This window comes from Electrophorus electricus, chromosome 7 (assembly GCF_041902795.1).
Source record: "Electrophorus electricus isolate QZ-2024a chromosome 7, ASM4190279v1, whole genome shotgun sequence".
Taxonomy (NCBI): domain Eukaryota; kingdom Metazoa; phylum Chordata; class Actinopteri; order Gymnotiformes; family Gymnotidae; genus Electrophorus; species Electrophorus electricus.
Window position 1 is genome coordinate 20,012,749 of NC_137503.1, and position 23,761 is coordinate 20,036,509.

A 23,761-nucleotide genomic window follows, 5' to 3' on the forward strand; every position below is an offset into this window, starting at 1 on the left:
AAAGTAAAGATTCTTCTTATAATGCATTCCCTTTTAGTCTAAAACACAATCTCTTGCCCTGAAACAGTGTTTAAGGTGAATACAAAGCTGCTTCATAGTGTTAAAAAGGTAAAGAACAGAGTTTCAAAGTAAAGATTCTTCTTATAATGCAGTCCCTTTTAGTCTAAAACACAAGCTCTTGCCCTGAAACAGTGTTTAAGGTGAATACAAAGCTGATTCATAGTGTGAAAAAGGTAAAGAACAGAGTTTCAAAGTAAAGATTCTTCTTATAATGCATTCCCTTTTAGTCTAAAACACAATCTCTTGCCCTGCAATAGTGTTTAAGGTGAATACGAAGCTGTTTCATAGTGTGAAAAAGGTAAAGAACATAGTTTCAAAGTAAAGATTATTCTTATTATGCATTCCCTTTTAGTCTAAAACACAATCTCTTGCCCAGAAACAGTGTTTAAGGTGAATACAAAGCTGTTTCATATTGAGAAAAAGGAAAAGAACATAGTTTCAAAGTAAAGATTCTTCTTATAATGCATTCCCTTTTAGTCTAAAACACAATCTCTTGCCCTGCAATAGTGTTTAAGGTGAATACGAAGCTGTTTCATAGTGTGAAAAAGGTAAAGAACATAGTTTCAAAGTAAAGATTCTTCTTATTATGCATTCCCTTTTAGTCTAAAACACAATCTCTTGCCCTGCAATAGTGTTTAAGGTGAATACAAAGCTGTTTCATAGTGTGAAAAAGGTAAAGAACAGAGTTTCAAAGTAAAGATTCTTCTTATAATGCATTCCCTTTTAGTCTAAAACACAATCTCTTGCCCTGCAATAGTGTTTAAGGTGAATACGAAGCTGTTTCATAGTGTGAAAAAGGTAAAGAACAGAGTTTCAAAGTAAAGATTCTTCTTATAATGCATTCCCTTTTAGTCTAAAACACAATCTCTTGCCCTGAAACAGTGTTTAAGGTGAATACAAAGCTGCTTCATAGTGTTAAAAAGGTAAAGAACAGAGTTTCAAAGTAAAGATTCTTCTTATAATGCAGTCCCTTTTAGTCTAAAACACAAGCTCTTGCCCTGAAACAGTGTTTAAGGTGAATAGAAAGCTGTTTCATAGTGTGAAAAAGGTAAAGAACAGAGTTTCAAAGTAAAGATTCTTCTTATAATGCATTCCCTTTTAGTCTAAAACACAATCTCTTGCCCTGCAATAGTGTTTAAGGTGAATACGAAGCTGTTTCATAGTGTGAAAAAGGTAAAGAACATAGTTTCAAAGTAAAGATTCTTCTTATTATGCATTCCCTTTTAGTCTAAAACACAATCTCTTGCCCTGAAACAGTGTTTAAGGTGAATACAAAGCTGCTTCATAGTGTTAAAAAGGTAAAGAACAGAGTTTCAAAGTAAAGATTCTTCTTATAATGCAGTCCCTTTTAGTCTAAAACACAAGCTCTTGCCCTGAAACAGTGTTTAAGGTGAATACAAAGCTGATTCATAGTGTGAAAAAGGTAAAGAACATAGTTTCAAAGTAAAGATTCTTCTTATTATGCATTCCCTTTTAGTCTAAAACACAATCTCTTGCCCTGCAATAGTGTTTAAGGTGAATACAAAGCTGTTTCATAGTGTGAAAAAGGTAAAGAACAGAGTTTCAAAGTAAAGATTCTTCTTATAATGCATTCCCTTTTAGTCTAAAACACAATCTCTTGCCCTGAAACAGTGTTTAAGGTGAATACAAAGCTGATTCATAGTGTGAAAAAGGTAAAGAACATAGTTTCAAAGTAAAGATTCTTCTTATTATGCATTCCCTTTTAGTCTAAAACACAATCTCTTGCCCTGCAATAGTGTTTAAGGTGAATACAAAGCTGTTTCATAGTGTGAAAAAGGTAAAGAACAGAGTTTCAAAGTAAAGATTCTTCTTATAATGCATTCCCTTTTAGTCTAAAACACAATCTCTTGCCCTGAAACAGTGTTTAAGGTGAATACAAAGCTGCTTCATAGTGTTAAAAAGGTAAAGAACAGAGTTTCAAAGTAAAGATTCTTCTTATAATGCATTCCCTTTTAGTCTAAAACACAATCTCTTGCCTTGAAACAGTGTTTAAGGTGAATACAAAGCTGCTTCATAGTGTTAAAAAGGTAAAGAACAGAGTTTCAAAGTAAAGATTCTTCTTATAATGCAGTCCCTTTTAGTCTAAAACACAAGCTCTTGCCCTGAAACAGTGTTTAAGGTGAATACAAAGCTGATTCATAGTGTGAAAAAGGTAAAGAACATAGTTTCAAAGTAAAGATTCTTCTTATAATGCATTCCCTTTTAGTCTAAAACACAATCTCTTGCCCTGCAATAGTGTTTAAGGTGAATACGAAGCTGTTTCATAGTGTGAAAAAGGTAAAGAACAGAGTTTCAAAGTAAAGATTCTTCTTATAATGCATTCCCTTTTAGTCTAAAACACAATCTCTTGCCCTGAAACAGTGTTTAAGGTGAATACAAAGCTGCTTCATAGTGTTAAAAAGGTAAAGAACAGAGTTTCAAAGTAAAGATTCTTCTTATAATGCAGTCCCTTTTAGTCTAAAACACAAGCTCTTGCCCTGAAACAGTGTTTAAGGTGAATAGAAAGCTGTTTCATAGTGTGAAAAAGGTAAAGAACAGAGTTTCAAAGTAAAGATTCTTCTTATAATGCATTCCCTTTTAGTCTAAAACACAATCTCTTGCCCTGCAATAGTGTTTAAGGTGAATACGAAGCTGTTTCATAGTGTGAAAAAGGTAAAGAACATAGTTTCAAAGTAAAGATTCTTCTTATTATGCATTCCCTTTTAGTCTAAAACACAATCTCTTGCCCTGAAACAGTGTTTAAGGTGAATACAAAGCTGCTTCATAGTGTTAAAAAGGTAAAGAACAGAGTTTCAAAGTAAAGATTCTTCTTATAATGCAGTCCCTTTTAGTCTAAAACACAAGCTCTTGCCCTGAAACAGTGTTTAAGGTGAATACAAAGCTGATTCATAGTGTGAAAAAGGTAAAGAACATAGTTTCAAAGTAAAGATTCTTCTTATTATGCATTCCCTTTTAGTCTAAAACACAATCTCTTGCCCTGCAATAGTGTTTAAGGTGAATACAAAGCTGTTTCATAGTGTGAAAAAGGTAAAGAACAGAGTTTCAAAGTAAAGATTCTTCTTATAATGCATTCCCTTTTAGTCTAAAACACAATCTCTTGCCCTGAAACAGTGTTTAAGGTGAATACAAAGCTGCTTCATAGTGTTAAAAAGGTAAAGAACAGAGTTTCAAAGTAAAGATTCTTCTTATAATGCATTCCCTTTTAGTCTAAAACACAATCTCTTGCCCTGAAACAGTGTTTAAGGTGAATACAAAGCTGCTTCATAGTGTTAAAAAGGTAAAGAACAGAGTTTCAAAGTAAAGATTCTTCTTATAATGCAGTCCCTTTTAGTCTAAAACACAAGCTCTTGCCCTGAAACAGTGTTTAAGGTGAATACAAAGCTGATTCATAGTGTGAAAAAGGTAAAGAACATAGTTTCAAAGTAAAGATTCTTCTTATTATGCATTCCCTTTTAGTCTAAAACACAATCTCTTGCCCTGCAATAGTGTTTAAGGTGAATACAAAGCTGTTTCATAGTGTGAAAAAGGTAAAGAACAGAGTTTCAAAGTAAAGATTCTTCTTATAATGCATTCCCTTTTAGTCTAAAACACAATCTCTTGCCCTGAAACAGTGTTTAAGGTGAATACAAAGCTGCTTCATAGTGTTAAAAAGGTAAAGAACAGAGTTTCAAAGTAAAGATTCTTCTTATAATGCAGTCCCTTTTAGTCTAAAACACAAGCTCTTGCCCTGAAACAGTGTTTAAGGTGAATACAAAGCTGATTCATAGTGTGAAAAAGGTAAAGAACAGAGTTTCAAAGTAAAGATTCTTCTTATAATGCATTCCCTTTTAGTCTAAAACACAATCTCTTGCCCTGCAATAGTGTTTAAGGTGAATACGAAGCTGTTTCATAGTGTGAAAAAGGTAAAGAACATAGTTTCAAAGTAAAGATTATTCTTATTATGCATTCCCTTTTAGTCTAAAACACAATCTCTTGCCCAGAAACAGTGTTTAAGGTGAATACAAAGCTGTTTCATATTGAGAAAAAGGAAAAGAACATAGTTTCAAAGTAAAGATTCTTCTTATAATGCATTCCCTTTTAGTCTAAAACACAATCTCTTGCCCTGCAATAGTGTTTAAGGTGAATACGAAGCTGTTTCATAGTGTGAAAAAGGTAAAGAACATAGTTTCAAAGTAAAGATTCTTCTTATTATGCATTCCCTTTTAGTCTAAAACACAATCTCTTGCCCTGCAATAGTGTTTAAGGTGAATACAAAGCTGTTTCATAGTGTGAAAAAGGTAAAGAACAGAGTTTCAAAGTAAAGATTCTTCTTATAATGCATTCCCTTTTAGTCTAAAACACAATCTCTTGCCCTGCAATAGTGTTTAAGGTGAATACGAAGCTGTTTCATAGTGTGAAAAAGGTAAAGAACAGAGTTTCAAAGTAAAGATTCTTCTTATAATGCATTCCCTTTTAGTCTAAAACACAATCTCTTGCCCTGAAACAGTGTTTAAGGTGAATACAAAGCTGCTTCATAGTGTTAAAAAGGTAAAGAACAGAGTTTCAAAGTAAAGATTCTTCTTATAATGCAGTCCCTTTTAGTCTAAAACACAAGCTCTTGCCCTGAAACAGTGTTTAAGGTGAATAGAAAGCTGTTTCATAGTGTGAAAAAGGTAAAGAACAGAGTTTCAAAGTAAAGATTCTTCTTATAATGCATTCCCTTTTAGTCTAAAACACAATCTCTTGCCCTGCAATAGTGTTTAAGGTGAATACGAAGCTGTTTCATAGTGTGAAAAAGGTAAAGAACATAGTTTCAAAGTAAAGATTATTCTTATTATGCATTCCCTTTTAGTCTAAAACACAATCTCTTGCCCTGAAACAGTGTTTAAGGTGAATACAAAGCTGCTTCATAGTGTTAAAAAGGTAAAGAACAGAGTTTCAAAGTAAAGATTCTTCTTATAATGCAGTCCCTTTTAGTCTAAAACACAAGCTCTTGCCCTGAAACAGTGTTTAAGGTGAATACGAAGCTGTTTCATAGTGTGAAAAAGGTAAAGAACATAGTTTCAAAGTAAAGATTATTCTTATTATGCATTCCCTTTTAGTCTAAAACACAATCTCTTGCCCAGAAACAGTGTTTAAGGTGAATACAAAGCTGTTTCATATTGAGAAAAAGGAAAAGAACATAGTTTCAAAGTAAAGATTCTTCTTATAATGCATTCCCTTTTAGTCTAAAACACAATCTCTTGCCCTGAAACAGTGTTTAAGGTGAATACAAAGCTGCTTCATAGTGTTAAAAAGGTAAAGAACAGAGTTTCAAAGTAAAGATTCTTCTTATAATGCAGTCCCTTTTAGTCTAAAACACAAGCTCTTGCCCTGAAACAGTGTTTAAGGTGAATACAAAGCTGTTTCATAGTGTGAAAAAGGTAAAGAACAGAGTTTCAAAGTAAAGATTCTTCTTATAATGCATTCCCTTTTAGTCTAAAACACAATCTCTTGCCCTGCAATAGTGTTTAAGGTGAATACGAAGCTGTTTCATAGTGTGAAAAAGGTAAAGAACATAGTTTCAAAGTAAAGATTCTTCTTATTATGCATTCCCTTTTAGTCTAAAACACAATCTCTTGCCCTGCAATAGTGTTTAAGGTGAATACAAAGCTGTTTCATATTGAGAAAAAGGAAAAGAACATAGTTTCAAAGTAAAGATTCTTCTTATAATGCAGTCCCTTTTAGTCTAAAACACAAGCTCTTGCCCTGAAACAGTGTTTAAGGTGAATACGAAGCTGTTTCATAGTGTGAAAAAGGTAAAGAACAGAGTTTCAAAGTAAAGATTCTTCTTATAATGCATTCCCTTTTAGTCTAAAACACAATCTCTTGCCCTGCAATAGTGTTTAAGGTGAATACGAAGCTGTTTCATAGTGTGAAAAAGGTAAAGAACATAGTTTCAAAGTAAAGATTCTTCTTATAATGCATTCCCTTTTAGTCTAAAACACAATCTCTTGCCCTGAAACAGTGTTTAAGGTGAATACAAAGCTGTTTCATAGTGTGAAAAAGGTAAAGAACAGAGTTTCAAAGTAAAGATTCTTCTTATAATGCATTCCCTTTTAGTCTAAAACACAATCTCTTGCCCTGAAACAGTGTTTAAGGTGAATACAAAGCTGCTTCATAGTGTTAAAAAGGTAAAGAACAGAGTTTCAAAGTAAAGATTCTTCTTATAATGCAGTCCCTTTTAGTCTAAAACACAAGCTCTTGCCCTGAAACAGTGTTTAAGGTGAATACAAAGCTGTTTCATAGTGTGAAAAAGGTAAAGAACAGAGTTTCAAAGTAAAGATTCTTCTTATAATGCATTCCCTTTTAGTCTAAAACACAATCTCTTGCCCTGCAATAGTGTTTAAGGTGAATACGAAGCTGTTTCATAGTGTGAAAAAGGTAAAGAACATAGTTTCAAAGTAAAGATTATTCTTATTATGCATTCCCTTTTAGTCTAAAACACAATCTCTTGCCCAGAAACAGTGTTTAAGGTGAATACAAAGCTGTTTCATATTGAGAAAAAGGAAAAGAACATAGTTTCAAAGTAAAGATTCTTCTTATAATGCAGTCCCTTTTAGTCTAAAACACAAGCTCTTGCCCTGAAACAGTGTTTAAGGTGAATACGAAGCTGTTTCATAGTGTGAAAAAGGTAAAGAACAGAGTTTCAAAGTAAAGATTCTTCTTATAATGCATTCCCTTTTAGTCTAAAACACAATCTCTTGCCCTGCAATAGTGTTTAAGGTGAATACGAAGCTGTTTCATAGTGTGAAAAAGGTAAAGAACATAGTTTCAAAGTAAAGATTCTTCTTATAATGCATTCCCTTTTAGTCTAAAACACAATCTCTTGCCCTGAAACAGTGTTTAAGGTGAATACAAAGCTGCTTCATAGTGTTAAAAAGGTAAAGAACAGATTTTCAAAGTAAAGATTCTTCTTATTATGCATTCCCTTTTAGTCTAAAACACAATCTCTTGCCCTGAAACAGTGTTTAAGGTGAATACGAAGCTGTTTCATAGTGTGAAAAAGGTAAAGAACATAGTTTCTAAGTAAAGATTCTTCTTATTATGCATTCCCTTTTAGTCTAAAACACAATCTCTTGCCCTGCAATAGTGTTTAAGGTGAATACAAAGCTGTTTCATAGTGTGAAAAAGGTAAAGAACAGAGTTTCAAAGTAAAGATTCTTCTTATAATGCATTTCCTTTTAGTCTAAAACACAATCTCTTGCCCTGAAACAGTGTTTAAGGTGAATACAAAGCTGCTTCATAGTGTTAAAAAGGTAAAGAACAGAGTTTCAAAGTAAAGATTCTTCTTATAATGCAGTCCCTTTTAGTCTAAAACACAATCTCTTGCCCTGCAATAGTGTTTAAGGTGAATACGAAGCTGTTTCATAGTGTGAAAAAGGTAAAGAACATAGTTTCAAAGTAAAGATTATTCTTATTATGCATTCTCTTTTAGTCTAAAACACAATCTCTTGCCCAGAAACAGTGTTTAAGGTGAATACAAAGCTGTTTCATATTGAGAAAAAGGAAAAGAACATAGTTTCAAAGTAAAGATTCTTCTTATAATGCATTCCCTTTTAGTCTAAAACACAATCTCTTGCCCTGCAATAGTGTTTAAGGTGAATACGAAGCTGTTTCATAGTTTGAAAAAGGTAAAGAACATAGTTTCAAAGTAAAGATTCTTCTTATTATGCATTCCCTTTTAGTCTAAAACACAATCTCTTGCCCTGCAATAGTGTTTAAGGTGAATACAAAGCTGTTTCATAGTGTGAAAAAGGTAAAGAACAGAGTTTCAAAGTAAAGATTCTTCTTATAATGCATTCCCTTTTAGTCTAAAACACAAGCTCTTGCCCTGAAACAGTGTTTAAGGTGAATACAAAGCTGATACATAGTGTGAAAAAGGTAAAGAACAGAGTTTCAAAGTAAAGATTCTTCTTATAATGCATTCCCTTTTAGTCTAAAACACAATCTCTTGCCCTGCAATAGTGTTTAAGGTGAATACGAAGCTGTTTCATAGTGTGAAAAAGGTAAAGAACATAGTTTCAAAGTAAAGATTATTCTTATTATGCATTCCCTTTTAGTCTAAAACACAATCTCTTGCCCTGAAACAGTGTTTAAGGTGAATACGAAGCTGTTTCATAGTGTGAAAAAGGTAAAGAACAGAGTTTCAAAGTAAAGATTCTTCTTATTATGCATTCCCTTTTAGTCTAAAACACAATCTCTTGCCCTGAAACAGTGTTTAAGGTGAATACGAAGCTGTTTCATAGTGTGAAAAAGGTAAAGAACATAGTTTCTAAGTAAAGATTCTTCTTATTATGCATTCCCTTTTAGTCTAAAACACAATCTCTTGCCCTGCAATAGTGTTTAAGGTGAATACAAAGCTGTTTCATAGTGTGAAAAAGGTAAAGAACAGAGTTTCAAAGTAAAGATTCTTCTTATAATGCATTTCCTTTTAGTCTAAAACACAATCTCTTGCCCTGAAACAGTGTTTAAGGTGAATACAAAGCTGCTTCATAGTGTGAAAAAGGTAAAGAACAGAGTTTCAAAGTAAAGATTCTTCTTATAATGCATTTCCTTTTAGTCTAAAACACAATCTCTTGCCCTGAAACAGTGTTTAAGGTGAATACAAAGCTGCTTCATAGTGTTAAAAAGGTAAAGAACAGAGTTTCAAAGTAAAGATTCTTCTTATAATGCAGTCCCTTTTAGTCTAAAACACAATCTCTTGCCCTGCAATAGTGTTTAAGGTGAATACGAAGCTGTTTCATAGTGTGAAAAAGGTAAAGAACATAGTTTCAAAGTAAAGATTATTCTTATTATGCATTCTCTTTTAGTCTAAAACACAATCTCTTGCCCAGAAACAGTGTTTAAGGTGAATACAAAGCTGTTTCATATTGAGAAAAAGGAAAAGAACATAGTTTCAAAGTAAAGATTCTTCTTATAATGCATTCCCTTTTAGTCTAAAACACAATCTCTTGCCCTGCAATAGTGTTTAAGGTGAATACGAAGCTGTTTCATAGTTTGAAAAAGGTAAAGAACATAGTTTCAAAGTAAAGATTCTTCTTATTATGCATTCCCTTTTAGTCTAAAACACAATCTCTTGCCCTGCAATAGTGTTTAAGGTGAATACAAAGCTGTTTCATAGTGTGAAAAAGGTAAAGAACAGAGTTTCAAAGTAAAGATTCTTCTTATAATGCATTCCCTTTTAGTCTAAAACACAAGCTCTTGCCCTGAAACAGTGTTTAAGGTGAATACAAAGCTGATACATAGTGTGAAAAAGGTAAAGAACAGAGTTTCAAAGTAAAGATTCTTCTTATAATGCATTCCCTTTTAGTCTAAAACACAATCTCTTGCCCTGCAATAGTGTTTAAGGTGAATACGAAGCTGTTTCATAGTGTGAAAAAGGTAAAGAACATAGTTTCAAAGTAAAGATTATTCTTATTATGCATTCCCTTTTAGTCTAAAACACAATCTCTTGCCCTGAAACAGTGTTTAAGGTGAATACGAAGCTGTTTCATAGTGTGAAAAAGGTAAAGAACAGAGTTTCAAAGTAAAGATTCTTCTTATTATGCATTCCCTTTTAGTCTAAAACACAATCTCTTGCCCTGAAACAGTGTTTAAGGTGAATACGAAGCTGTTTCATAGTGTGAAAAAGGTAAAGAACATAGTTTCTAAGTAAAGATTCTTCTTATTATGCATTCCCTTTTAGTCTAAAACACAATCTCTTGCCCTGCAATAGTGTTTAAGGTGAATACAAAGCTGTTTCATAGTGTGAAAAAGGTAAAGAACAGAGTTTCAAAGTAAAGATTCTTCTTATAATGCATTTCCTTTTAGTCTAAAACACAATCTCTTGCCCTGAAACAGTGTTTAAGGTGAATACAAAGCTGCTTCATAGTGTTAAAAAGGTAAAGAACAGAGTTTCAAAGTAAAGATTCTTCCTATAATACAGTCCCTTTTAGTCTAAAACACAATCTCTTGCCCTGCAATAGTGTTTAAGGTGAATACGAAGCTGTTTCATAGTGTGAAAAAGGTAAAGAACATAGTTTCAAAGTAAAGATTATTCTTATTATGCATTCTCTTTTAGTCTAAAACACAATCTCTTGCCCAGAAACAGTGTTTAAGGTGAATACAAAGCTGTTTCATATTGAGAAAAAGGAAAAGAACATAGTTTCAAAGTAAAGATTCTTCTTATAATGCATTCCCTTTTAGTCTAAAACACAATCTCTTGCCCTGCAATAGTGTTTAAGGTGAATACGAAGCTGTTTCATAGTCTGAAAAAGGTAAAGAACATAGTTTCAAAGTAAAGATTCTTCTTATAATGCATTCCCTTTTAGTCTAAAACACAATCTCTTGCCCTGCAATAGTGTTTAAGGTGAATACGAAGCTGTTTCATAGTTTGAAAAAGGTAAAGAACATAGTTTCAAAGTAAAGATTCTTCTTATTATGCATTCCCTTTTAGTCTAAAACACAATCTCTTGCCCTGCAATAGTGTTTAAGGTGAATACAAAGCTGTTTCATAGTGTGAAAAAGGTAAAGAACAGAGTTTCAAAGTAAAGATTCTTCTTATAATGCATTCCCTTTTAGTCTAAAACACAATCTCTTGCCCTGAAACAGTGTTTAAGGTGAATACAAAGCTGTTTCATAGTGTGAAAAAGGTAAAGAACAGAGTTTCAAAGTAAAGATTCTTCTTATAATGCATTCCCTTTTAGTCTAAAACACAATCTCTTGCCCTGCAATAGTGTTTAAGGTGAATACGAAGCTGTTTCATAGTGTGAAAAAGGTAAAGAACATAGTTTCAAAGTAAAGATTATTCTTATTATGCATTCCCTTTTAGTCTAAAACACAATCTCTTGCCCAGAAACAGTGTTTAAGGTGAATACAAAGCTGTTTCATATTGAGAAAAAGGAAAAGAACATAGTTTCAAAGTAAAGATTCTTCTTATAATGCATTTCCTTTTAGTCTAAAACACAATCTCTTGCCCTGAAACAGTGTGTAAGGTGAATACGAAGCTGTTTCATAGTGTGAAAAAGGTAAAGAACAGAGTTTCAAAGTAAAGATTCTTCTTATTATGCATTCCCTTTTAGTCTAAAACACAATCTCTTGCCCTGAAACAGTGTTTAAGGTGAATACGAAGCTGTTTCATAGTGTGAAAAAGGTAAAGAACAGAGTTTCAAAGTAAAGATTCTTCTTATAATGCATTCCCTTTTAGTCTAAAACACAATCTCTTGCCCTGCAATAGTGTTTAAGGTGAATACGAAGCTGTTTCATAGTGTGAAAAAGGTAAAGAACATAGTTTCAAAGTAAAGATTCTTCTTATTATGCATTCCCTTTTAGTCTAAAACACAATCTCTTGCCCTGAAACAGTGTTTAAGGTGAATACAAAGCTGCTTCATAGTGTTAAAAAGGTAAAGAACAGAGTTTCAAAGTAAAGATTCTTCTTATAATGCAGTCCCTTTTAGTCTAAAACACAAGCTCTTGCCCTGAAACAGTGTTTAAGGTGAATACAAAGCTGATTCATAGTGTGAAAAAGGTAAAGAACATAGTTTCAAAGTAAAGATTCTTCTTATTATGCATTCCCTTTTAGTCTAAAACACAATCTCTTGCCCTGAAACAGTGTTTAAGGTGAATACAAAGCTGCTTCATAGTGTTAAAAAGGTAAAGAACAGAGTTTCAAAGTAAAGATTCTTCTTATAATGCAGTCCCTTTTAATCTAAAACACAAGCTCTTGCCCTGAAACAGTGTTTAAGGTGAATACAAAGCTGATTCATAGTGTGAAAAAGGTAAAGAACTTAGTTTCAAAGTAAAGATTATTCTTATTATGCATTCCCTTTTAGTCTAAAACACAATCTCTTGCCCTGAACCAGTGTTTAAGGTGAATACAAAGCTGTTTCATATTGAGAAAAAGGAAAAGAACATAGTTTCAAAGTAAAGATTCTTCTTATAATGCATTCCCTTTTAGTCTAAAACACAATCTCTTGCCCTGCAATAGTGTTTAAGGTGAATACAAAGCTGTTTCATAGTGTGAAAAAGGTAAAGAACATAGTTTCAAAGTAAAGATTCTTCTTATTATGCATTCCCTTTTAGTCTAAAACACAATCTCTTGCCCTGCAATAGTGTTTAAGGTGAATACAAAGCTGTTTTATAGTGTGAAAAAGGTAAAGAACAGAGTTTCAAAGTAAAGATTCTTCTTATAATGCATTCCCTTTTAGTCTAAAACACAATCTCTTGCCCTGAAACAGTGTTTAAGGTGAATACAAAGCTGCTTCATAGTGTTAAAAAGGTAAAGAACAGAGTTTCAAAGTAAAGATTCTTCTTATAATGCAGTCCCTTTTAGTCTAAAACACAAGCTCTTGCCCTGAAACAGTGTTTAAGGTGAATACAAAGCTGTTTCATAGTGTGAAAAAGGTAAAGAACAGAGTTTCAAAGTAAAGATTCTTCTTATAATGCATTCCCTTTTAGTCTTAAACACAATCTCTTGCCCTGCAATAGTGTTTAAGGTGAATACGAAGCTGTTTCATAGTGTGAAAAAGGTAAAGAACATAGTTTCAAAGTAAAGATTCTTCTTATAATGCATTCCCTTTTAGTCTAAAACACAATCTCTTGCCCTGAAACAGTGTTTAAGGTGAATACAAAGCTGCTTCATAGTGTTAAAAAGGTAAAGAAAAGAGTTTCAAAGTAAAGATTCTTCTTATAATGCAGTCCCTTTTAGTCTAAAACACAAGCTCTTGCCCTGAAACAGTGTTTAAGGTGAATACAAAGCTGATACATAGTGTGAAAAAGGTAAAGAACAGAGTTTCAAAGTAAAGATTCTTCTTATAATGCATTCCCTTTTAGTCTAAAACACAATCTCTTGCCCTGCAATAGTGTTTAAGGTGAATACGAAGCTGTTTCATAGTGTGAAAAAGGTAAAGAACATAGTTTCAAAGTAAAGATTATTCTTATTATGCATTCCCTTTTAGTCTAAAACACAATCTCTTGCCCTGAAACAGTGTTTAAGGTGAATACGAAGCTGTTTCATAGTGTGAAAAAGGTAAAGAACATAGTTTCTAAGTAAAGATTCTTCTTATTATGCATTCCCTTTTAGTCTAAAACACAATCTCTTGCCCTGCAATAGTGTTTAAGGTGAATACAAAGCTGCTTCATAGTGTTAAAAAGGTAAAGAACAGAGTTTCAAAGTAAAGATTCTTCTTATAATGCAGTCCCTTTTAGTCTAAAACACAAGCTCTTGCCCTGAAACAGTGTTTAAGGTGAATACAAAGCTGTTTCATAGTGTGAAAAAGGTAAAGAACAGAGTTTCAAAGTAAAGATTCTTCTTATAATGCATTCCCTTTTAGTCTAAAACACAATCTCTTGCCCTGCAATAGTGTTTAAGGTGAATACGAAGCTGTTTCATAGTGTGAAAAAGGTAAAGAACATAGTTTCAAAGTAAAGATTCTTCTTATTATGCATTCCCTTTTAGTCTAAAACACAATCTCTTGCCCTGAAACAGTGTTTAAGGTGAATACAAAGCTGCTTCATAGTGTTAAAAAGGTAAAGAACAGAGTTTCAAAGTAAAGATTCTTCTTATAATGCAGTCCCTTTTAGTCTAAAACACTAGCTCTTGCCCTGAAACAGTGTTTAAGGTGAATACAAAGCTGATTCATAGTGTGAAAAAGGTAAAGAACATAGTTTCAAAGTAAAGATTCTTCTTATTATGCATTCCCTTTTAGTCTAAAACACAATCTCTTGCCCTGAAACAGTGTTTAAGGTGAATACAAAGCTGCTTCATAGTGTTAAAAAGGTAAAGAACAGAGTTTCAAAGTAAAGATTCTTCTTATAATGCAGTCCCTTTTAATCTAAAACACAAGCTCTTGCCCTGAAACAGTGTTTAAGGTGAATACAAAGCTGATTCATAGTGTGAAAAAGGTAAAGAACTTAGTTTCAAAGTAAAGATTATTCTTATTATGCATTCCCTTTTAGTCTAAAACACAATCTCTTGCCCTGAACCAGTGTTTAAGGTGAATACAAAGCTGTTTCATATTGAGAAAAAGGAAAAGAACATAGTTTCAAAGTAAAGATTCTTCTTATAATGCATTCCCTTTTAGTCTAAAACACAATCTCTTGCCCTGCAATAGTGTTTAAGGTGAATACGAAGCTGTTTCATAGTGTGAAAAAGGTAAAGAACATAGTTTCAAAGTAAAGATTCTTCTTATTATGCATTCCCTTTTAGTCTAAAACACAATCTCTTGCCCTGCAATAGTGTTTAAGGTGAATACAAAGCTGTTTTATAGTGTGAAAAAGGTAAAGAACAGAGTTTCAAAGTAAAGATTCTTCTTATAATGCATTCCCTTTTAGTCTAAAACACAATCTCTTGCCCTGAAACAGTGTTTAAGGTGAATACAAAGCTGCTTCATAGTGTTAAAAAGGTAAAGAACAGAGTTTCAAAGTAAAGATTCTTCTTATAATGCAGTCCCTTTTAGTCTAAAACACAAGCTCTTGCCCTGAAACAGTGTTTAAGGTGAATACAAAGCTGTTTCATAGTGTGAAAAAGGTAAAGAACAGAGTTTCAAAGTAAAGATTCTTCTTATAATGCATTCCCTTTTAGTCTTAAACACAATCTCTTGCCCTGCAATAGTGTTTAAGGTGAATACGAAGCTGTTTCATAGTGTGAAAAAGGTAAAGAACATAGTTTCAAAGTAAAGATTCTTCTTATAATGCATTCCCTTTTAGTCTAAAACACAATCTCTTGCCCTGAAACAGTGTTTAAGGTGAATACAAAGCTGCTTCATAGTGTTAAAAAGGTAAAGAAAAGAGCTTCAAAGTAAAGATTCTTCTTATAATGCAGTCCCTTTTAGTCTAAAACACAAGCTCTTGCCCTGAAACAGTGTTTAAGGTGAATACAAAGCTGATACATAGTGTGAAAAAGGTAAAGAACAGAGTTTCAAAGTAAAGATTCTTCTTATAATGCATTCCCTTTTAGTCTAAAACACAATCTCTTGCCCTGCAATAGTGTTTAAGGTGAATACGAAGCTGTTTCATAGTGTGAAAAAGGTAAAGAACATAGTTTCAAAGTAAAGATTATTCTTATTATGCATTCCCTTTTAGTCTAAAACACAATCTCTTGCCCTGAAACAGTGTTTAAGGTGAATACGAAGCTGTTTCATAGTGTGAAAAAGGTAAAGAACAGAGTTTCAAAGTAAAGATTCTTCTTATTATGCATTCCCTTTTAGTCTAAAACACAATCTCTTGCCCTGAAACAGTGTTTAAGGTGAATACGAAGCTGTTTCATAGTGTGAAAAAGGTAAAGAACATAGTTTCTAAGTAAAGATTCTTCTTATTATGCATTCCCTTTTAGTCTAAAACACAATCTCTTGCCCTGCAATAGTGTTTAAGGTGAATACAAAGCTGTTTCATAGTGTGAAAAAGGTAAAGAACAGAGTTTCAAAGTAAAGATTCTTCTTATAATGCATTTCCTTTTAGTCTAAAACACAATCTCTTGCCCTGAAACAGTGTTTAAGGTGAATACAAAGCTGCTTCATAGTGTTAAAAAGGTAAAGAACAGAGTTTCAAAGTAAAGATTCTTCTTATAATGCAGTCCCTTTTAGTCTAAAACACAATCTCTTGCCCTGCAATAGTGTTTAAGGTGAATACGAAGCTGTTTCATAGTGTGAAAAAGGTAAAGAACATAGTTTCAAAGTAAAGATTATTCTTATTATGCATTCTCTTTTAGTCTAAAACACAATCTCTTGCCCAGAAACAGTGTTTAAGGTGAATACAAAGCTGTTTCATATTGAGAAAAAGGAAAAGAACATAGTTTCAAAGTAAAGATTCTTCTTATAATGCATTCCCTTTTAGTCTAAAACACAATCTCTTGCCCTGCAATAGTGTTTAAGGTGAATACGAAGCTGTTTCATAGTCTGAAAAAGGTAAAGAACATAGTTTCAAAGTAAAGATTCTTCTTATAATGCATTCCCTTTTAGTCTAAAACACAATCTCTTGCCCTGCAATAGTGTTTAAGGTGAATACGAAGCTGTTTCATAGTTTGAAAAAGGTAAAGAACATAGTTTCAAAGTAAAGATTCTTCTTATTATGCATTCCCTTTTAGTCTAAAACACAATCTCTTGCCCTGCAATAGTGTTTAAGGTGAATACAAAGCTGTTTCATAGTGTGAAAAAGGTAAAGAACAGAGTTTCAAAGTAAAGATTCTTCTTATAATGCATTCCCTTTTAGTCTAAAACACAATCTCTTGCCCTGAAACAGTGTTTAAGGTGAATACAAAGCTGTTTCATAGTGTGAAAAAGGTAAAGAACAGAGTTTCAAAGTAAAGATTCTTCTTATAATGCATTCCCTTTTAGTCTAAAACACAAGCTCTTGCCCTGAAACAGTGTTTAAGGTGAATACAAAGCTGATACATAGTGTGAAAAAGGTAAAGAACAGAGTTTCAAAGTAAAGATTCTTCTTATAATGCATTCCCTTTTAGTCTAAAACACAATCTCTTGCCCTGCAATAGTGTTTAAGGTGAATACGAAGCTGTTTCATAGTGTGAAAAAGGTAAAGAACATAGTTTCAAAGTAAAGATTATTCTTATTATGCATTCCCTTTTAGTCTAAAACACAATCTCTTGCCCTGAAACAGTGTTTAAGGTGAATACGAAGCTGTTTCATAGTGTGAAAAAGGTAAAGAACAGAGTTTCAAAGTAAAGATTCTTCTTATTATGCATTCCCTTTTAGTCTAAAACACAATCTCTTGCCCTGAAACAGTGTTTAAGGTGAATACGAAGCTGTTTCATAGTGTGAAAAAGGTAAAGAACATAGTTTCTAAGTAAAGATTCTTCTTATTATGCATTCCCTTTTAGTCTAAAACACAATCTCTTGCCCTGCAATAGTGTTTAAGGTGAATACAAAGCTGTTTCATAGTGTGAAAAAGGTAAAGAACAGAGTTTCAAAGTAAAGATTCTTCTTATAATGCATTTCCTTTTAGTCTAAAACACAATCTCTTGCCCTGAAACAGTGTTTAAGGTGAATACAAAGCTGCTTCATAGTGTTAAAAAGGTAAAGAACAGAGTTTCAAAGTAAAGATTCTTCTTATAATGCAGTCCCTTTTAGTCTAAAACACAATCTCTTGCCCTGCAATAGTGTTTAAGGTGAATACGAAGCTGTTTCATAGTGTGAAAAAGGTAAAGAACATAGTTTCAAAGTAAAGATTATTCTTATTATGCATTCTCTTTTAGTCTAAAACACAATCTCTTGCCCAGAAACAGTGTTTAAGGTGAATACAAAGCTGTTTCATATTGAGAAAAAGGAAAAGAACATAGTTTCAAAGTAAAGATTCTTCTTATAATGCATTCCCTTTTAGTCTAAAACACAATCTCTTGCCCTGCAATAGTGTTTAAGGTGAATACGAAGCTGTTTCATAGTCTGAAAAAGGTAAAGAACATAGTTTCAAAGTAAAGATTCTTCTTATAATGCATTCCCTTTTAGTCTAAAACACAATCTCTTGCCCTGCAATAGTGTTTAAGGTGAATACGAAGCTGTTTCATAGTTTGAAAAAGGTAAAGAACATAGTTTCAAAGTAAAGATTCTTCTTATTATGCATTCCCTTTTAGTCTAAAACACAATCTCTTGCCCTGCAATAGTGTTTAAGGTGAATACAAAGCTGTTTCATAGTGTGAAAAAGGTAAAGAACAGAGTTTCAAAGTAAAGATTCTTCTTATAATGCATTCCCTTTTAGTCTAAAACACAATCTCTTGCCCTGAAACAGTGTTTAAGGTGAATACAAAGCTGTTTCATAGTGTGAAAAAGGTAAAGAACAGAGTTTCAAAGTAAAGATTCTTCTTATAATGCATTCCCTTTTAGTCTAAAACACAATCTCTTGCCCTGCAATAGTGTTTAAGGTGAATACGAAGCTGTTTCATAGTGTGAAAAAGGTAAAGAACATAGTTTCAAAGTAAAGATTATTCTTATTATGCATTCCCTTTTAGTCTAAAACACAATCTCTTGCCCAGAAACAGTGTTTAAGGTGAATACAAAGCTGTTTCATATTGAGAAAAAGGAAAAGAACATAGTTTCAAAGTAAAGATTCTTCTTATAATGCATTTCCTTTTAGTCTAAAACACAATCTCTTGCCCTGAAACAGTGTTTAAGGTGAATACGAAGCTGTTTCATAGTGTGAAAAAGGTAAAGAACAGAGTTTCAAAGTAAAGATTCTTCTTATTATGCATTCCCTTTTAGTCTAAAACACAATCTCTTGCCCTGAAACAGTGTTTAAGGTGAATACGAAGCTGTTTCATAGTGTGAAAAAGGTAAAGAACAGAGTTTCAAAGTAAAGATTCTTCTTATAATGCATTCCCTTTTAGTCTAAAACACAATCTCTTGCCCTGCAATAGTGTTTAAGGTGAATACGAAGCTGTTTCATAGTGTGAAAAAGGTAAAGAACATAGTTTCAAAGTAAAGATTCTTCTTATTATGCATTCCCTTTTAGTCTAAAACACAATCTCTTGCCCTGAAACAGTGTTTAAGGTGAATACAAAGCTGCTTCATAGTGTTAAAAAGGTAAAGAACAGAGTTTCAAAGTAAAGATTCTTCTTATAATGCAGTCCCTTTTAGTCTAAAACACAAGCTCTTGCCCTGAAACAGTGTTTAAGGTGAATACAAAGCTGATTCATAGTGTGAAAAAGGTAAAGAACATAGTTTCAAAGTAAAGATTCTTCTTATTATGCATTCCCTTTTAGTCTAAAACACAATCTCTTGCCCTGCAATAGTGTTTAAGGTGAATACAAAGCTGTTTCATAGTGTGAAAAAGGTAAAGAACAGAGTTTCAAAGTAAAGATTCTTCTTATAATGCATTCCCTTTTAGTCTAAAACACAATCTCTTGCCCTGAAACAGTGTTTAAGGTGAATACAAAGCTGCTTCATAGTGTTAAAAAGGTAAAGAACAGAGTTTCAAAGTAAAGATTCTTCTTATAATGCAGTCCCTTTTAGTCTAAAACACAAGCTCTTGCCCTGAAACAGTGTTTAAGGTGAATACAAAGCTGATTCATAGTGTGAAAAAGGTAAAGAACAGAGTTTCAAAGTAAAGATTCTTCTTATAATGCATTCCCTTTTAGTCTAAAACACAATCTCTTGCCCTGCAATAGTGTTTAAGGTGAATACGAAGCTGTTTCATAGTGTGAAAAAGGTAAAGAACATAGTTTCAAAGTAAAGATTATTCTTATTATGCATTCCCTTTTAGTCTAAAACACAATCTCTTGCCCAGAAACAGTGTTTAAGGTGAATACAAAGCTGTTTCATATTGAGAAAAAGGAAAAGAACATAGTTTCAAAGTAAAGATTCTTCTTATAATGCATTCCCTTTTAGTCTAAAACACAATCTCTTGCCCTGCAATAGTGTTTAAGGTGAATACGAAGCTGTTTCATAGTGTGAAAAAGGTAAAGAACATAGTTTCAAAGTAAAGATTCTTCTTATTATGCATTCCCTTTTAGTCTAAAACACAATCTCTTGCCCTGCAATAGTGTTTAAGGTGAATACAAAGCTGTTTCATAGTGTGAAAAAGGTAAAGAACAGAGTTTCAAAGTAAAGATTCTTCTTATAATGCATTCCCTTTTAGTCTAAAACACAATCTCTTGCCCTGCAATAGTGTTTAAGGTGAATACGAAGCTGTTTCATAGTGTGAAAAAGGTAAAGAACAGAGTTTCAAAGTAAAGATTCTTCTTATAATGCATTCCCTTTTAGTCTAAAACACAATCTCTTGCCCTGAAACAGTGTTTAAGGTGAATACAAAGCTGCTTCATAGTGTTAAAAAGGTAAAGAACAGAGTTTCAAAGTAAAGATTCTTCTTATAATGCAGTCCCTTTTAGTCTAAAACACAAGCTCTTGCCCTGAAACAGTGTTTAAGGTGAATAGAAAGCTGTTTCATAGTGTGAAAAAGGTAAAGAACAGAGTTTCAAAGTAAAGATTCTTCTTATAATGCATTCCCTTTTAGTCTAAAACACAATCTCTTGCCCTGCAATAGTGTTTAAGGTGAATACGAAGCTGTTTCATAGTGTGAAAAAGGTAAAGAACATAGTTTCAAAGTAAAGATTCTTCTTATTATGCATTCCCTTTTAGTCTAAAACACAATCTCTTGCCCTGAAACAGTGTTTAAGGTGAATACAAAGCTGCTTCATAGTGTTAAAAAGGTAAAGAACAGAGTTTCAAAGTAAAGATTCTTCTTATAATGCAGTCCCTTTTAGTCTAAAACACAAGCTCTTGCCCTGAAACAGTGTTTAAGGTGAATACAAAGCTGATTCATAGTGTGAAAAAGGTAAAGAACATAGTTTCAAAGTAAAGATTCTTCTTATTATGCATTCCCTTTTAGTCTAAAACACAATCTCTTGCCCTGCAATAGTGTTTAAGGTGAATACAAAGCTGTTTCATAGTGTGAAAAAGGTAAAGAACAGAGTTTCAAAGTAAAGATTCTTCTTATAATGCATTCCCTTTTAGTCTAAAACACAATCTCTTGCCCTGAAACAGTGTTTAAGGTGAATACAAAGCTGCTTCATAGTGTTAAAAAGGTAAAGAACAGAGTTTCAAAGTAAAGATTCTTCTTATAATGCATTCCCTTTTAGTCTAAAACACAATCTCTTGCCCTGAAACAGTGTTTAAGGTGAATACAAAGCTGCTTCATAGTGTTAAAAAGGTAAAGAACAGAGTTTCAAAGTAAAGATTCTTCTTATAATGCAGTCCCTTTTAGTCTAAAACACAAGCTCTTGCCCTGAAACAGTGTTTAAGGTGAATACAAAGCTGATTCATAGTGTGAAAAAGGTAAAGAACATAGTTTCAAAGTAAAGATTCTTCTTATTATGCATTCCCTTTTAGTCTAAAACACAATCTCTTGCCCTGCAATAGTGTTTAAGGTGAATACAAAGCTGTTTCATAGTGTGAAAAAGGTAAAGAACAGAGTTTCAAAGTAAAGATTCTTCTTATAATGCATTCCCTTTTAGTCTAAAACACAATCTCTTGCCCTGAAACAGTGTTTAAGGTGAATACAAAGCTGCTTCATAGTGTTAAAAAGGTAAAGAACAGAGTTTCAAAGTAAAGATTCTTCTTATAATGCAGTCCCTTTTAGTCTAAAACACAAGCTCTTGCCCTGAAACAGTGTTTAAGGTGAATACAAAGCTGATTCATAGTGTGAAAAAGGTAAAGAACAGAGTTTCAAAGTAAAGATTCTTCTTATAATGCATTCCCTTTTAGTCTAAAACACAATCTCTTGCCCTGCAATAGTGTTTAAGGTGAATACGAAGCTGTTTCATAGTGTGAAAAAGGTAAAGAACATAGTTTCAAAGTAAAGATTATTCTTATTATGCATTCCCTTTTAGTCTAAAACACAATCTCTTGCCCAGAAACAGTGTTTAAGGTGAATACAAAGCTGTTTCATATTGAGAAAAAGGAAAAGAACATAGTTTCAAAGTAAAGATTCTTCTTATAATGCATTCCCTTTTAGTCTAAAACACAATCTCTTGCCCTGCAATAGTGTTTAAGGTGAATACGAAGCTGTTTCATAGTGTGAAAAAGGTAAAGAACATAGTTTCAAAGTAAAGATTCTTCTTATTATGCATTCCCTTTTAGTCTAAAACACAATCTCTTGCCCTGCAATAGTGTTTAAGGTGAATACAAAGCTGTTTCATAGTGTGAAAAAGGTAAAGAACAGAGTTTCAAAGTAAAGATTCTTCTTATAATGCATTCCCTTTTAGTCTAAAACACAATCTCTTGCCCTGCAATAGTGTTTAAGGTGAATACGAAGCTGTTTCATAGTGTGAAAAAGGTAAAGAACAGAGTTTCAAAGTAAAGATTCTTCTTATAATGCATTCCCTTTTAGTCTAAAACACAATCTCTTGCCCTGAAACAGTGTTTAAGGTGAATACAAAGCTGCTTCATAGTGTTAAAAAGGTAAAGAACAGAGTTTCAAAGTAAAGATTCTTCTTATAATGCAGTCCCTTTTAGTCTAAAACACAAGCTCTTGCCCTGAAACAGTGTTTAAGGTGAATAGAAAGCTGTTTCATAGTGTGAAAAAGGTAAAGAACAGAGTTTCAAAGTAAAGATTCTTCTTATAATGCATTCCCTTTTAGTCTAAAACACAATCTCTTGCCCTGCAATAGTGTTTAAGGTGAATACGAAGCTGTTTCATAGTGTGAAAAAGGTAAAGAACATAGTTTCAAAGTAAAGATTCTTCTTATTATGCATTCCCTTTTAGTCTAAAACACAATCTCTTGCCCTGCAATAGTGTTTAAGGTGAATACAAAGCTGTTTCATAGTGTGAAAAAGGTAAAGAACAGAGTTTCAAAGTAAAGATTCTTCTTATAATGCATTCCCTTTTAGTCTAAAACACAATCTCTTGCCCTGAAACAGTGTTTAAGGTGAATACAAAGCTGCTTCATAGTGTTAAAAAGGTAAAGAACAGAGTTTCAAAGTAAAGATTCTTCTTATAATGCATTCCCTTTTAGTCTAAAACTCAATCTCTTGCCCTGCAATAGTGTTTAAGGTGAATACGAAGCTGTTTCATAGTGTGAAAAAGGTAAAGAACATAGTTTCAAAGTAAAGATTATTCTTATTATGCATTCCCTTTTAGTCTAAAACACAATCTCTTGCCCAGAAACAGTGTTTAAGGTGAATACAAAGCTGTTTCATATTGAGAAAAAGGAAAAGAACATAGTTTCAAAGTAAAGATTCTTCTTATAATGCATTCCCTTTTAGTCTAAAACACAATCTCTTGCCCTGAAACAGTGTTTAAGGTGAATACAAAGCTGCTTCATAGTGTTAAAAAGGTAAAGAACAGAGTTTCAAAGTAAAGATTCTTCTTATAATGCAGTCCCTTTTAGTCTAAAACACAAGCTCTTGCCCTGAAACAGTGTTTAAGGTGAATACAAAGCTGTTTCATAGTGTGAAAAAGGTAAAGAACAGAGTTTCAAAGTAAAGATTCTTCTTATAATGCATTCCCTTTTAGTCTAAAACACAATCTCTTGCCCTGCAATAGTGTTTAAGGTGAATACGAAGCTGTTTCATAGTGTGAAAAAGGTAAAGAACAGAGTTTCAAAGTAAAGATTCTTCTTATAATGCATTCCCTTTTAGTCTAAAACACAATCTCTTGCCCTGCAATAGTGTTTAAGGTGAATACGAAGCTGTTTCATAGTGTGAAAAAGGTAAAGAACATAGTTTCAAAGTAAAGATTCTTCTTATTATGCATTCCCTTTTAGTCTAAATCACAATCTCTTGCCCTGCAATAGTGTTTAAGGTGAATACAAAGCTGTTTCATAGTGTGAAAAAGGTAAAGAACAGAGTTTCAAAGTAAAGATTCTTCTTATAATGCATTCCCTTTTAGTCTAAAACACAATCTCTTGCCCTGAAACAGTGTTTAAGGTGAATACAAAGCTGCTTCATAGTGTTAAAAAGGTAAAGAACAGAGTTTCAAAGTAAAGATTCTTCTTATAATGCAGTCCCTTTTAGTCTAAAACACAAGCTCTTGCCCTGAAACAGTGTTTAAGGTGAATACAAAGCTGATTCATAGTGTGAAAAAGGTAAAGAACATAGTTTCAAAGTAAAGATTCTTCTTATTATGCATTCCCTTTTAGTCTAAAACACAATCTCTTGCCCTGCAATAGTGTTTAAGGTGAATACAAAGCTGTTTCATAGTGTGAAAAAGGTAAAGAACAGAGTTTCAAAGTAAAGAT